This window comes from Nycticebus coucang, unplaced genomic scaffold (genome assembly GCF_027406575.1).
Source record: "Nycticebus coucang isolate mNycCou1 unplaced genomic scaffold, mNycCou1.pri scaffold_78, whole genome shotgun sequence".
Lineage (NCBI taxonomy): Eukaryota > Metazoa > Chordata > Mammalia > Primates > Lorisidae > Nycticebus > Nycticebus coucang.
The window spans coordinates 181,522-194,426 of record NW_026515605.1 but is presented as its reverse complement, the minus strand read 5'-3'; the positions used below and the strand labels follow the sequence as shown (position 1 = coordinate 194,426).

General features: G+C 40.2%; 1 long non-coding RNA gene across 3 annotated transcripts in view; it reads left to right on the top strand.

Annotated features, from left to right (window-relative positions):
* LOC128579633 (uncharacterized) overlaps positions 1 to 12,905 on the top strand; it is a 136,401-nt gene that overhangs the window by 33,600 nt on the left and 89,896 nt on the right. For all 3 annotated transcript variants that reach the window (XR_008378235.1, XR_008378234.1, XR_008378233.1), the window contains exon 2: positions 4,879 to 4,993. This is a non-coding gene — a long non-coding RNA (uncharacterized LOC128579633). The remainder of the gene's footprint in view (positions 1 to 4,878; positions 4,994 to 12,905) is intronic.

Below are 12,905 nucleotides of genomic sequence, written 5' to 3'. Positions count from 1 at the left end.
GCTCAACGGCTTTCTCCGCCTTACTTGGTAGGAGATGGGAGCCCTGAGGCTCCGCTGACGTTGTTGACTAACCACGTGGGCTTCCTGGATTGAGCACAGACTCCCAGGAGGTGAGGAGGCAGTGGAAAGCCAAGAGGCCAGGCAATACAATGGCTTCTGCAGTGAAGAAAATTTGGGGGTTGGAGAGTAAGAAGATCTAGGAGTCCCCAGGGAGACTCCACTCCCTGTGTCTTTTCCAGTCCCTATTATTGCGTCCACAAAAACATCTTAGAAAAATCCAGGAAGCGGCCTTTGCTGGTGAGCAAAGAAAGTGGAGCAGATCCTTTCCTCCGTGAAAAAATGGTGTGGATGATACAGACAAGAAGAACAGGTACTAGGAAGGGAGAGGCCGAGGCCGTGGCTGGGCCAGCTGGGAGGTGGGGTGCGGGGTATCCCCCTTCCCGGGCCAGTCGTCCCTCCTGTCTTCCCCCCATTCCTGGGCCAGCCCTCCCTCCTGTCCCCTAGGGGACTGGGATTTCCTCTCTCCCCAGGTACCTGGGACAGGGAAACCTTGGAGGGTTTTTTTATGAGCAACAACACAAAAACAAAACAAGCAGGTTTACAATCCACGCATCATTTACCTTCTAGAGATTTTATTGACAATTGTAAAATGATATCTCTAACACAATTAAGTATATGCAGGTTTTTTTTTTTTGTATTATTTATTCTTTTGTTTGTTTGTTCTTCTGTTTGAGACAGAGTCTCACTTTGTCACCCTGGGGTTGAGTACTGGGACAATATAGTTCTCAGCAACTTCAAACTCCTGGGCTTCAGCAATCCTCTTCCCTCAGCCTCCTACAGTAGCTGGGACTACAGTAGCCTGCAACAATGCCTGGCTATTTTTAGAGATGGAGTCTCCCACTTGCTTAGGCTGGTCTCCAACTCCTGAGTTCAAGTGATCCACCTGCCTCTACTCCCGGAGTGCTAGGATTACAGGCATGAGCCATCGTACCTGGCTTGCAATGTTTTATTTTTAATGTACACGCTTCAAAACACTATACTATAGAAAGATGAATAAAGAGAGAAATAATTTGGCCCAACTTCTGGGCTAAAACTTCTTCAGATAAAATTCAGTATCCATTTTATATCCATTTATGGCTGTGTATATAAACTCTTTACTGGCCTTGTAAGGAAACTGAAGTGGGAAGATGGTTTCATGTTTATAAGTAGGAAGATTTGCGTTTCTCAAAATGCGAACTTGTTTCTTTTATGTAGACTAAATAAAAACCCAAAGTTTTAAAACTTTTGAGTTATAGTTGTGAAGTCAATGAGAAAATGTTTGTAATGAAGTGAAAAAATACATGCCCTTCTAGATATCAAAAGAGATTATTCACTCCCCCAAATTAATCGTTTATTAACAGAGAAAAAAGATAAGTGAATGGGACAGAATAGAAAATGCAGAAACACCCAGATATATGTAAAAATTTAGAACTTGTTAATGATGACATTTCACATTTGTAGGAAAAGATGAATTATTTGTAAACTAAAGGCCTATTAACTGTTTAGAGAAAACCTAGATTTTTGTATCACAAAAATATGTTCTTGATGGAATATAGATTAAAATTTTCAACATACAAAATGAGAAATGTACCAGAAGAAAATACAAATGCCTATTTATACAGGTACATTTTTACAGTGACAAAGACCTTCCTAAGGATGATGTCAAAAGCATTTCAAAAGTTGTTTTAGCAAGATAAAAACGAAAACAAACCGTGTGTAGAAAGAATTATTAAAAGAAAAGCCAACATCATTGCAAAATTCTTTATTTTATTTTATTTTATTTTATTTTATTTTATTTTATTTTTTTATTGTTGGGGATTCATTGAGGGTACAATAAGCCAGGTTACACTGATTGCAATTGTTAGGTAAAGTCCCTCTTGCAATCATGTCATTGCAAAATTCTTACAATGATATTTATACACAATCTATATCAGATAAAAACACATTTTTACACAGAATTCTTTGGAATTGGTAAGACAAGAGATCTAAAATTGGGCAAAGTACTTTTTTGCAGTTCTACAAGTGATGTATGCACATAGAAAAAAATTGTTCCTGGTTAGAGAAATAATTTAAATTAAAAGGAATAGAACTGTTTTCTCTCCACAGAGTTTGTGAGGATAAAGAGCAGTGGCATTAGGATTATTGCTTCAAGTTTAAGGTGTCGATAACTTTCCAAATAGATAATTTGGTGGCCAGCACCACATTAAAAAAAAAAAAATATATATATATATATATATATATATATGTCCTTTACTCATCAGTTTAATTGTACTAAAATATCTTTAGTAACTAATTAATGATACATACAATTTGTTTTTGTCAGCACTCCTTAAAATAGCAATGTATAAGAATCTGTATATTTGATTTTGTAGCTAAATTTCAGTGCATCCATAGGATGGAATAATAGGTAAACACCAAAAGGGGAAATAGATACAATATGATGTTGGTATGTGACAGTGTACTTTTGTATATCCAGTGAGAAAAGATCAATTTGATTATACATAGACACAGACTTGTCTGGTGTTAGCAGAAAATATGTCTAAAATGGGATAAAACTTTGTAACTTCCAGTCGTTTGTATTATAAGTGAATTTTTTTTATTTTCTTTATGTGATTTCTGCAATGAACATGTATAAAACATCCATTAAAAGTTTATTATTTATGAAATAATCCTTGGGGAGAGCAGGAATGTGATCTTGCACAGATAAAAATAATTTCTTTGTATTTAAATTTATTTTTCTTATTGGCATAGCCTCTTCATGACTAAAGAGAATCTTTTTTATCTGTGCATGTAGATTTTATTATGTACACATTTTATTACAGACATGTTTTTATTACATACAGATTTATTAGATATATGTGAGCAATTATAGAGTAATCATTTTAGTTTGTATCCTTAGGAAAATAAAAAGTAGCAAGTACAAATGATTATTAGTATTGCAAAAGTATTGCTTTACTTTCTCGGAGTTTTCTTTTAAAATAGGGTGGCACCTGTGGCTCAGTGAATAGGGCACTGGCCCCATATACCGAGGGTGGCGGGTTCAAACCCAGTCCCCGCTGAACTGCAACGAAAAAATAGGGCATTGTGGTGGGAACCTGTAGTCCCAGCTGCTCGGGAGGCTGAGGCAGGAGAATCGCGGAAGCCCAAGAGCTGGAGGTTGCTATGAGTCCTGTGACGTCACGGCACTCTACTGAGGGCACTAAGTGAGACTCTGTCTCTACCAAAAAAATAAAAAATAAATAAATATATTGAACTATCAACTGTATTTATTCCTTCAATCCATTTATTCTTCAAATATAACTTGAATATCTATTATGTAGCAGACATGTCCTGCTTATGTCTCAGGACCCTTCCATTCTTAGAAATAGTCTTGTTTACCTGCCTAGCCTGAGAAAGTTGAAAGATTTAAAATCACAATGGTAGGACTTAATCTCAATTGAAGTCTTTCCTCCCTCCTTTCAAACAAAAGCATTTCTGAGTGTAGAAAATTATAAAAAAAAAAAAATTAACTGCCCTTTTGAAAAGGTATAACATCTTAAATGCTAATAATCACTGAAAAATATAGGATTGGACATATATTCTATACATCTAACCATTGAATAAAATAAGTCTTACTATTCATTTGAATCCTGAGTTTGCTTTGGCTTGAAGATTTATTTATTTATTGGTTTTGGGGGAGGGGTTGTGTGTTTTTGAGTTTGTTTGTTTGTTTTTTGAGATGGGGTCTTGCTATTTATTCCTCAAGCTGGTCTCAAACTCCTGAGCTCAGGAAGTCCATCCATCTCAGCCTCCCAGAGAGCTAGGATTACAGGTGTGAGCCACCACACCCACTGGCTTGAAGTTTTTTTGAAAACTAAAGAAAGAATTACTTTGTTTTAAAAATTTGTTGTTTTTGTTGTTTCAACCCTCTGACCCCACACAACTTCTAAGAACTAAGAGTTCTTAGAAACTAAAAGTTCTTATTTAAATGCTGGTCATATATCTAGATCTTCCCAATACCTTTTATATGTATCACATTTCACTTGATGTAAAGCACCAAGGGATTATGTGATTCCCTATTATTTTTGGTATCAATAAAAGGATTTTTGAATGCTGCCTGTAACCGTTGTAAGAAATCAATTTTAAGTGGAATTTTAATGTCACAGATGTTAAAATGTGAGAAAATGAGCATCTGACAATCACTGAAATAATACTATCTCTTAATTTTTAAAACCTACTGCTAGGAGCCACAATTATATAATTTTATTTCAAATATTTTCTTTTTAAGTAATAGTCACTGTAGTTAAGTAGTAGTAACAGTAATTCTTATAACATCTAATGATTATTGAGCTGTTTTTTTGTGCTTGGAATTGCCCTAAACATTTTACTTAAAGTGTTCTCTTTTTAAGTTATAGTAACGGTTGTTAAATAGTAGTAACAGTAATTCTTACAATATCTAACAATTATTGAGCTTTCATTTGCTCTTGGAACTGCTTTAAATACTTTGCATAGATTTTCACATAAGTATCCTGATGGTGTCCTGTGAGATGGCTACTATTTCATCACCATTTTATAAAGGAGGAAGTTGAGGCACAGAAAGGGTACGCCATAGCTAATAAGTGACAGAGCTTAAAGTAGGGATTTAAGCTGAAATTGAACTGCATCCATAGGTCGAGCTCTTTCCATTCAAATAGGCTTCTCTCAAATAATGTAGTAAGCCATAAGAGCTAATAAATAACGTATCTTCTTCACAAGAAAATTACTTTGAATAATAACATGCTATTTAATGTTTACAACTGCATGAATCATTGTTTGTTTTGAGGTAGTGCACTATAGTTTTCTAAAAATTCTCTTTCATAGGACTTCTCTCCATCTGGCCTGTACTAAAGGCCATTTAGCAGTGGTGATTCTCCTGCTGGAAAGATGGTGCCAACTTCACATCTGTGACAGAGAAAAGAGGACACCTGTGATGAAGGTATGTAATAACTATTTCAGCATGAGGAGGATTTGATTAAAATACATGGATCCAAAATGAATTTATCTCATTTAAATATAATTGGTTGGTGAAACCTGTGGAATGTTTATTCGAATTCCTAGAATTTGTGATCTTTCATGGTCTAATGCCAACAGGCTGTACATTGCCAGGAAAGGGGATGTACTGTTTCTCTACTGGAATACGGCTCTAATCCCAACCTTCAGGTTATCTACAGCAACATTGCCCTCCACTATGCTGTCTATAAGGAAAATGTGTTGCTAGTACAAAAACGGCTTTCACACCATGCAAATATTGAAATAAAAAACAAAGTACAGAGGGGAGACAAGATGGCGGACTGAAGCCAGCTTTCAACAAAGGCTCCCGTCCAGAAGGAGAGTTAAGGGACAGGAATTTAGTAAGTATCCTGGTGGACTTGAGCCTCACCAAGAGAGAAGGCTGAAGAACGCACATCAACACCGCTGAGGCAAGTTGTAATCACAAGGACGCAAACAAAAGGTACAAAATCCACCACCAAGCGGACGGGAGTCCCCCTCCCCCATGAGACCGGCTCTGGAGCCCCACAATTGAACAAGCGGGCAGAAATTAAAGGCCCTCCCACTACACTCCACGGGAGAGACCTTCTAAAAACTGGACCTACCTCCCCTACTGGGGTGCCGTGGCGTTCTCCTGCCGGACATAGGGCTGAATAAAACTTTGGGAATCCTTTGCCGGCAACCCTGAATCCCCGGCGCTCCCATCCCGCCCACTGAGGTCCGGAGGCCTGTCCCCCAGGACTTCGGATCCTTGGGTGATTTCTCAAGGGGAGTGGACAGTCCCCGAGTTGCGACTGGTCAGCATTGACTCTGAGGCACGCAAGTGAGGAGAGGGCACCGGGCTGAGGGGGAGTCACGCCTCGCGGCACTTCCCTGCGGTGCAGTGCACCAACCCTCCCCGGGCATAGGGGGCCCAAGACTGAATCAGACTCTGGCCTCCCCGCTGAGAGCTGAGAACCCCTACTCTCACTCGGGGTCTGAGGGCCTATCCCCCAGGAGTTCGGCTCCTTGGGTGATTTCTCGAGGGGAGTGCACAGTGCCTGAGCTGCGTCAGGTCAGCGCTGACTCTGGGATACGTGAGTGAGGAGAGGGCACTGTGCTGAGGGGAAATCAAGCCTTGGCGGCACTTCCCTGCGGTGCAGTGCAGCAACCCTCCCCGGGCATACGGGGCCCAAGACTGAATCAGACTCTGGCCTCCCCGCTGAGAGCTAAGAGCCCCTACTCTCACTCGGGGTCTGAGGGCCTATCTCCCAGGAGTTCGGCTCCTTGGGTGATTTCTCGAGGGGAGTGCACAGTGCCTGAGCTGCGTCAGGTCAGCGCTGACTCTGGGACACGTGAGCGAGGAGAGGGCACTCTGCTGAGGGGAAATCAAGCCTTGGCGGCACTTCCCTGCGGTGCAGTGCAGGAGCCCTCCCCGGACCGTAGTATTGCGTGAAACTGAATGAAACTCTAGCTTCCCCCCGCCCCACTCCCAATCGGGGTCTGGGGGCCCATCCCCCAAGAGTTCTGATTCTTGGGGGATCTCTTAAGGGGTGTGGACCCAGCACAAACTGTGGCCGCTCAATGCTGACTCTGGGGCGCGGGACAGAGGAGAAAAGGGTCGCCTGAGTGCCCACACCAGAGCAGCAGTTCCCTGGAGGTAGATCAACAGCCGTTTTTTCTTTAACGGCAGAACGCTCACTTCTGGATATTCTGAGGCCACACCCCCTGTCTCCCTGGGCAACCAGAGGAGGCCACCTGTGACGCGGCTCACAAACCCAGAAGCCTCCAGGGCGGGGCCGACCCAGAGAGGTGTTCAGACACAATTCTCCAGCAGCAAAGACGTTTGAACTCAAAACAGCCCGTCTCCTGTAGGCGACGACAGGAACAGAGACAGAACCTCACAAAGTTGTCTGTTCTGTTCTGTTCTGTTAGCAGCATCCATCAGGGACGGGGCTAAGCCTGAGTGAACACCTCCTTCCCATCACCTGCATCAAACACTCAAAGATGTCAGGCCCCATCTCCTCCTGCTAGATAGCGGCAGTCTGTGGGGGCCTGGCAGACTTCCTCACGATTCAGGCAGGTGCAAACCCCTGGAGTGTCTGTTCACTGCAGGCAACTGGGTTAGCCATCTGCAGAGATACCAGTGACTGGGTCCGACGGAGGGGCAAAGTGGGGAAGGAGACGTCAACCTTCCCAGACTTCTCTGTTTGCAGGGTGGCTCCTCCTGACTCCACGCTGCATTGGGGTGAGCTGTCTCAGAGGAGTCACCAGGCCCCTGTGATCCAGTTCCCAGAGACCTCTTGAACCCTTCCACCCGAGACAAGTGCCGATTGAGACAGTTGATTCGGACCTTTTGAACTGGGCTAATAGACTGAGGACTTTTCAGGTGGTGCCCTGGGTGTGCGATTGTAGGAAGGTTTGATTCTCCTTTTCCAACTGGGGCCAGAGGTGGGCAGGCGGGGTGACTTAATTGCTGATTTTTCCACACAGCTGAGACTTCAAGCCAGAGTAGAAGTTGCAATAGGATCGAACAGAAACCAGCTGAAAACAAGACAGAACCACTTTGCTCCACCACACCAGACAGGGCCCCAGTTAGGCCACAACACTGTACGGGCCCTCGATAAAACCCCAGGGGAAAAACCAAAGGGAGTAAACCATGGGGCGGAATCAGCGGAAAAACTCTGGTAACATGAATAACCAGAATAGATCAACCCCCCCAAGAAAAGATACGGCAGATGTGATTGAAGATCCCATTCATAAACAACTGGCTGAGATGTCAGAAGTCGAATTCAGAATTTGGTTTGCAGACAAGATTAATAAAATGGAATTAGGAATTCGAGGAGAAATTCAAAAATTGTCTCAAGAATTTAACGAATTTAAAGACAAAACCACCAAAGACTTAGACACACTGAAACAAGAACTTACAGCCCTCAAAGATATGAAAAATACAGTAGAATCCCTCAGTAACAGAATGGAGCAAGCAGAAGAAAGGATTTCTGACATTGAAGATAAAGTCTTCGAACGCTCCCAATCTCTCAAAGAGGAAGAGAAATGGAGAGCAAAAACGGATCACTCACTCAGAGAGCTCTCAGATAATTCGAAAAAAAATAACATAAGAGTTATAGGAATTTCGGAGTCTGATGAAGTGGCAGCCAAGGGCACAGAGGCCCTTCTACATGAAATTATGAAAGAAAATTTTCCAGACATGCCTAGAGAATCTGAAATTCAGATAGCAGACAGCTTCAGAACCCCAGCACGATTCAACCAAAATAAGCCATCTCCCAGACATATCATAATTAGCTTCACTAAAGTTAACATGAAAGAGAAGATTCTCAAAGCAGCCCGGCGAAAGAAAACTATAACGTACAAAGGTAAGAATATTAGAATAACTGCAGATCTCTCTGCTGAAACTTTTCAAGCAAGAAGAGGCTGGTCATCAACTTTTAATCTCCTAAAGCAAAAAAACTTTCAACCCAGGATCTTGTATCCAGCTAAACTGAGTTTCATCTATGATGGAGAAATTAAATACTTCAATGACATTCATATGTTGAAAAAATTTGCCATAAGTAAACCAGCTCTTCAAGATGTTCTCAGACCTATCCTCCACAATGACCAACCCAATCCTATACCACAAAAGTAAACTCACTCAGAAACTTCGGATCAAACTCCAACTTCCACACTGGCGAAAGGATTAAAAATGTCCACTGGACCTTTGAAAAACTCGATACCCAAAATTCCACCAGACTTATCAATACTCTCCATCAATGTGAATGGCTTAAACTGTCCTCTAAAGAGGCATAGGTTAGCTGACTGGATACAAAAACTTAAGCCAGATATTTGTTGCATACAAGAGTCACATCTCAACTTAAAAGACAAATACAGACTCAGGGTGAAAGGATGGTCATCCATATTTCAGGCAAATGGTAATCAGAAAAAAGCAGGTGTTGCAATTTTATTTGCAGATACAGTAGGCTTTAAACCATCAAAAGTAAGGAAGGACAAGAATGGTCACTTCATATTTGTTAAGGGTAATACTCAATATGACGAGATCTCAATTATTAATATCTATGCACCCAACCAGAATGCACCTCAATTTATAAGAGAAACTCTAACAGACATGAGTAACTTGATTTCCTCCAGCTCCATAATCGTTGGAGATTTCAACACTCCCTTGGCAGTGTTGGATCGATCCTCCAGAAAGAAGCTGAGCAAAGAAATCTTAGATTTAAACCTAACCATCCAATATTTAGATTTAGCAGACATCTACAGAACATTTCATCCCAACAAAACTGAATACACATACTTCTCATCAGCCCACGGAACTTACTCCAAAATTGATCACATTTTAGGTCACAAGTCTAACCTCAGTAAATTTAAAGGAATAGAAATTATTCCATGCATCTTCTCGGACCATCATGGAATAAAACTTGAATTGAGTAACAACAGGAATCTGCATACCCATACAAAAACATGGAAGTTAAATAACCTTATGCTGAATGATAGCTGGGTCAGAGATGAGATTAAGAAAGAAATCACCAATTTTTTGGAACAAAATGACAATGAAGACACAAGCTATCAGAACCTCTGGGACACTGCAAAGGCAGTTCTAAGAGGGAAATTTATAGCACTGCAAGCCTTCCTCAAGAGAACGGAAAGAGAGGAAGTTAACAACTTAATGGGACATCTCACGCAACTGGAAAAGGAAGAACATTCCAACCCCAAACCCAGTAGAAGAAAAGAAATAACCAAAATTAGAGCAGAATTAAATGAAATTGAAAACAAAAGAATAATACAACAGATCAATAAATCAAAAAGCTGGTTTTTTGAAAAGGTCAATAAAATAGATAAACCTCTGGCCAACCTAATCAGGAAAAAAAGAGTAAAATCTCTAATATCATCAATCAGAAACAACAAAGACAAAATAACCACAGACTCATCAGAAATCCAAAAAATCCTTAATGAATATTACAAGAAACTTTATTCTCAGAAATATGAAAATCTGAAGGAAATAGACCGATACTTGGAAGCACGCCACCTTCCAAGACTTAACCAGAATCAAGTGGAAATGTTGAACAGACCCATATCAAGTTCAGAAATAGCATCAACTATACAAAACCTCCCTAAAAAGAAAAGCCCGGGACCAGATGGTTTCACGTCAGAATTCTACCAAACCTTTAAAGAGGAATTAGTACCTATATTACTCAACCTGTTCCAAAATGTAGAAAAAGAAGGAAGACTACCCAACACGTTCTATGAAGCAAATATCACCCTGATCCCCAAACCAGGAAAAGACCCAACAAGAAAAGAAAATTATAGACCAATATCACTAATGAATATAGATGCAAAAATATTCAACAAGATCCTAACAAACAGAATCCAGCAACACATCAAACAAATTATACATCATGACCAAGTTGGTTTTATCCCAGGGTCTCAAGGCTGGTTCAATATACGTAAATCTATAAATGTAATTCAGCACATAAACAAATTAAAAAACAAAGACCATATGATTCTCTCAATTGATGCAGAAAAAGCTTTTGATAATATCCAGCATCCCTTCATGATCAGAACACTCAAGAAAATTGGTCTAGAAGGGACTTTTCTTAAACTGATAGAGGCTATCTACAGCAAACCCACAGCCAATATCATATTGAATGGAGTTAAATTGGAATCATTTCCACTCAGATCAGGAACCAGACAAGGCTGCCCATTGTCTCCATTGCTTTTCAACATTGTAATGGAAGTTTTAGCCACCGCAATTAGGGAAGAAAAGGCGATCAAGTGTATCCATATAGGGTCAGAAGAGATCAAACTCTCGCTCTTCGCAGATGATATGATTGTGTATCTGGAAAACACTAGGGACTCTACTACAAAACTCCTAGAAGTGATCAAGGAATACAGCAGCGTCTCAGGTTACAAAATCAACATTCATAAATCGGTAGCCTTTATATACACCAACAACAGTCAAACTGAAAAAGCAGTTAAGGACTCTATCCCATTCACAGTAGTGCCAAAGAAGATGAAATATTTGGGAATTTACCTAACAAAAGACGTGAAAGATCTCTATAAAGAGAACTATGAAACTCTAAGAAAAGAAATAGCTGAAAATGTTAACAAATGGAAAAACATACCATGCTCATGGCTAGGAAGAATCAACATTATCAAAATGTCCATACTACCCAAAGCAATATATAATTTCAACGCACTCCCTATTAAAGCTCCACTGTCATATTTTAAAGATCTTGAAAAAACATTACTTCGTTTTATATGGAATCAGAAAAAACCTCGAATAGCCAAGACATTACTCAGAAATAAAAACAAAACAGGAGGAATCACACTACCAGACCTCAGACTTTACTACAAATCGATAGTGACCAAAACAGCATGGTATTGGCACAAAAACAGAGAAGTAGATATCTGGAATAGAATAGAGAACCAAGAGATGAATCCAGCTACTTACCGCTATTTGATTTTTGACAAGCCAATTAAAAACATTCAGTGGGGAAAAGATTCCCTATTTAACAAATGGTGCTGGGTGAACTGGCTGGCAACCTGCAGAAGACTGAAATTGGACCCACACCTTTCACCATTAACTAAGATAGACTCTCATTGGATTAAAGATTTAAACTTAAGACATGAAACTATAAAAATACTAGAGGAGAATGCAGGGAAAACCCTTGAAGAAATTGGTCTGGGTGAGTATTTCATGAGGAGAACCCCCCGGGCAATTGAAGCAGCTTCAAAAATACACTACTGGGACTTGATCAAACTAAAAAGCTTCTGCACAGCTAAGAACACAGTAAGCAGAGCAAGCAGACAGCCCTCAGAATGGGAGAAGATATTTGCAGGGTATAACTCTGACAAAGGTTTAATAACCAGAATCCACAGAGAACTCAAACGCATCAGCAAGAAAAAAACAAGGGATCCCATCGCAGGCTGGGCAAGGGATTTGAAGAGAAACTTCTCTGAAGAAGACAGGCGCACGGCCTTCAGACATATGAAAAAATGCTCATCATCTTTAATCATCAGAGAAATGCAAATCAAAACTACTTTGAGATATCATCTAACTCCAATGAGACTAGCCTATATCACAAAATCTCTAGACCAGAGATGTTGGCGTGGATGCGGAGAAAAGGGGACACTTCTGCACTGCTGGTGGGAATGCAAATTAATACATTCCTTTTGGAAAGATATATGGAGAACACTCAGAGATCTAAAAATAGATCTGCCATTCAATCCTGTAATTCCTCTGCTGGGCATATACCCAGAAGACCAAAAATCACAACATAACAAAGATATTTGTACCAGAATGTTTATTGCAGCCCAATTCATAATTGCTAAGTCATGGAAAAAGCCGAAGTGCCCATCGATCCACGAATGGATTAATAAATTGTGGTATATGTATACCATGGAATACTATGCAGCCTTAAAGAAAGATGGAGACTTTACCTCTTTCATGTTTACATGGATGGAGCTGGAACATATTCTTCTTAGTAAAGTATCCCAAGAATGGAAGAAAAAATATCCAATGTACACAGCCCTACTATGAAACTAATTTGGGACTCTCACATGAAAGCTATAACCCAGCTACAACTTAACAATAGGGGGAAGTGGGAAAGGGGGGGGTGGGTAGAGGGAGGGGAATCGGTGGGATCACACCTGTGGTGCATATTACAGGGGTATTTGCGAAACTTGGTAAATGTAGAATATAAATGTTTTGGCACAGTAACTGAGATAACGCCGGAAAGGCTATGTTAACCACTGGGATAAAAATGTGTCAAATGGTTTATGAAGTGAGTGTATGATGCCCCATAATCATATCATTGTATACAGTTATGATTTAATAAAAAAATTAAAAAAAAATAAAAATAAAAAAA